General features: G+C 41.3%; 1 pseudogene; it reads left to right on the forward strand.

Annotated features, from left to right (window-relative positions):
- Positions 1 to 1,955: 1,955 nt before the first annotated feature.
- On the forward strand, positions 1,956 to 2,572 carry LOC103750802 (annotated as a pseudogene).
- Positions 2,573 to 3,727: the final 1,155 nt, after the last annotated feature.

The raw sequence follows: 3,727 nt of genomic DNA on the forward strand, positions 1-3,727 counted from the left end.
CACAATTTGGGAGTCTTTTAGATAGACCCACTGAAGGGGTACCCCAATTGCCTCACCCTGCGTCCCTGTTCAGCATGGAAAAATCCAGAGTAGTCTGCGTCCTGATTCCCTATTGGCAATTTGGGTAACCTCTTCAGAGGATGGTGTGATAAGAATAGGAGGTAGGAATTGGCTAGACAGTTAGGGTAAAAAAAGACCCCAAAGAAAATTAGCCAGTTTCTTGGCTAAAACTCACAGTGTCCTTGGGCCTCTTAGCAACATACCCTGTTCCAAAGGCCAAAAGTGTCAAAAGTATTTGGAAGCTTTTATCTAATCCCTAAAAGATTTTAAGGTTACCTCTTCAGAGGGGGAAATGTTAGAGTAGCAAAAAGCCCCATTTGAAAAAAAAAGAAGAAGAAGAAAGAAAGAGTACATGAAGTTGTCAGAAAAAAAGTGATGGGGAGATATGGGAAGTGTTGGAGGGGGAAGAGTGGGTGTGGATTTGATCAAAACACCTTGTGTGCATGTATGAAATTCTAAGTAAAATTTTTTTTTAAAGTTAAAAAAAGGAAAAATATAAATAAAAGACAGAGAAGTATTAGATGGACAAACCAAGTAGAGTACAGTAATCTCCTGTATTGGAATGAAGGAGGGAGCTAAGCTTAATCAATAGTAAAAAAAAAAAAAAGCACAAAATCAGGAAATTCATATTTTTGTGTATAGGTCAGCAACTTATTCCCCACAGAGTGGGCCACAAGAAGCCAGGAGACAGTCTGCACTAGCTGTGTCATGCTGAGGGAGCTCAGCTAGAATTCAATGTCAGTTCAGATTTTAAAAAAGGCCGACAGCATATCAGAAAGAACAATGAACTATGAGGGAGATGTCAGAAAGTAAAAATAGACTCTGCTTCACAAGAAGATAAAGAATAAGAATTATGTAAAGTAGGTGAGGGAATGAAAAGAAAAATAAAAGGATATGAAAGTGTATCTAAGTTCAATGGTGTCTTAGAAATAAGTTGACATGGACCAAATACAAGAAAAAAAAAAAAAAAAAGACAACTAGTTCCCTGTAAGAGAACCAAAGGATGGCAATTTCACAACATTACATTGACAGAGCCACATTGACAGAGCCCAAGGCACTATACCTTCCTCCTCATGGGTCAGCATTGTCTTTCTTGGGGCAGATGGTGTCTGACCATGGTATCACAGAAAGACTCCATGAAGATTAGGGTGAACAAGGACTCTAGGGGTCATGTCAGTGATGAAACTGTCAGAATAATTTTTCAAAAAAGAAACAGACTTAGGAGCTGGTCTCCTCTAGTGAGCTGGTGCTGAAGAGTCTGAAGGGCTAGAGCTATGCTTTAGACTAAGCTCTATGTTATAGTAAAACTGTCTTCATCCATGAATACATACAGAGTTGAAAGAGACACTCCACAGAAAGGAAGAGGTAGGCAAAAAGACCAAAGGGTCATTATAGATGAAAACACTAAGCTCTGTGAGCAGGGACCTTTGGATTTCGCTAATGTTATACTTGGTATAAGGTAAATAATAATAAAAGACTAGAAGTCTTTGTTGTTGTTTTGTTTTGCTTAAAGGACAGTGTTCTAGTTTGCTTCTCTATTACTGTGATAAAAGACTCTGACGAAAAACAACTTGGGGAGGAAAGAGATTATTTTCATCTTACATTTCCAAGTGACAGTCTTTCTTTGAGGCTAGTCAGGCAGGAGCCCAGGGCAGGAACCTGGAGACAAGAACTGAAGCACGGACCATGCTGCTTGCTAGCTCACTCCTCTGGACTGTGCTCATCCTACATTTTTATACAACCCGAGACTACCACCCACATTGGGCCGGGTCCTCCCACGTTACTCAACAATCAAGAAAATGCTGGGAGCTGAGAACGTTCTCTGAGGCCAACTATATCCCAACCAGCTGTAGTGTGGAGTAGTGACCTGTTTGTGTTTCTTTTACTTGGGGATCATGTAGAGAGATTCACATCTGAAGAAATAATTGCACATGTTAGTCACAGAACCTCCCCCAGGCATCACATGCTGGCAGGAAAAGGGCCAAATGGATGATTTGTGAGCTCAAATATTAGGCGGAGCAAACACACCTTATGAGAAAGGTGTTTTCAATCTGGAAGTTATCATTCCTGAGAGGTATCTATTTGAACCTCCGCAGATCATTTTTCCGATTCTAATTTATTATCCAAACATTGATTTTGGTGGAAGAATTTGTCTAGATGTTCTCAAATTGCCACCAAAAGGTGCACGGAGACCATCTCTCAACATTGCTACTATACTGACCTCTATTTAGCTGCTCATGGCAGAGCCATGAGTGATGACCCACTGATGGCTGACATTTCCTCAGAATTTAAATATAATAAAACAGCTTTCCTCAAGAATGCCAGGCAGTGGACAGAGAGGTGTGCAAGACAGAAACAGAAGGCTGATGAAGAAGAGATGTTAGACAGTTCATCAGAGGTTAGTGACTCTGAGGTCTATAGCTCGACACAGAAAAGAAAGGCCAAGCCCCTGGGAGGCATTGAAAGGAAATTTCACCCTGATATTGAGAGGGTTTGTCCTGGTCCCTCTTAGTTAATGCATTCTTTGACAAAGTAGTCTCATTTGCTTACCTTTCTTGAATGCTTTCTTTGTATTTGACATTAGAATTTTTGTATCCTTACAAAAAAACTTTTTATATTTATGTCTTCTGCTATACAGTGATTCTTAGTTTGTTTTATTTGTCTTGTACATACATGTTTCGAAAACTTTTAAACTTGAAATTCCCCAATTGAGGTACCTTTTTTCCAGGTGTGTTAAGTTGACAGCCAAAGCCAACCATGACATCCCAGCCCTTCACACACACACACACACACACACACACACACACACACACACACACATACACACACACTACTTTAAACCATAACCTTTTACCTTCTGTCCTCACGATCTCACATTAATATCACAGTATAAAACACAGTACAACTTTAAGTCCCAGTCTCCAAAACTTCCATCAAAAGTTCATTGTCTCTTTAAAATAACCCAAAGTCTCTCAACTTTAGGCTCCTGTGGTATCAAAAATGAGTTACATATTTTCTTATTTCAAAAGGGAATAACTGGGCATACTTAAGCAAAACCAAAGTCCAGGAATATAGCTCAACAGTTGACATCTTGGATTGACTCAGATCTTCCAAACGGCTTGGGCAGCTTTCTCTGCCATCCAGAGCACACACAGCTTATCTCATAAACTCAGGCTGGCTCTACTGCACACCTGCTGCTGCCCTTGGTGATGTGATCATCCCATAGTCCTGGCATCTCCAATATGCCTGGGTGTCCACTGCAATTGAGGCTGCACTTTCACCAATGGCCCCCTGCCTCTCTGCAACCTTGCCAAATGGTGCTGAGCCTCAGCTTCCATCCATGACTCTCCTTCATGCCTTCAAAACCTGTACCATAGCCAGACATGGTGGCATACACCTTTAATCCCTGCACTCAGGAGGCAGAGACAGGTAGGTCTCTGTGAGTTCAAGGCCCAGTGAGTTCCAGGGCTACATAGAAAGACCCCATCTCAAAAAAAAAAAAAAACAGTTTTTCTGGAGCATGATGGTACACGCCTTTAATCCCAGCACTCCGAAGGCAGAGGCAGGCAGATCTCTATGAGATTGAGACCAACTGGTCTACATAGTGAGTTCCAGGTCAACTGGGGCTACAAGGAGACCGTATCGAAACACACACACACACACACAC

Source organism: Nannospalax galili, unplaced genomic scaffold, assembly GCF_000622305.1.
Source record: "Nannospalax galili isolate Female #2095 unplaced genomic scaffold, S.galili_v1.0 scaffold1387, whole genome shotgun sequence".
NCBI classification, from domain to species: Eukaryota; Metazoa; Chordata; class Mammalia; order Rodentia; family Spalacidae; genus Nannospalax; species Nannospalax galili.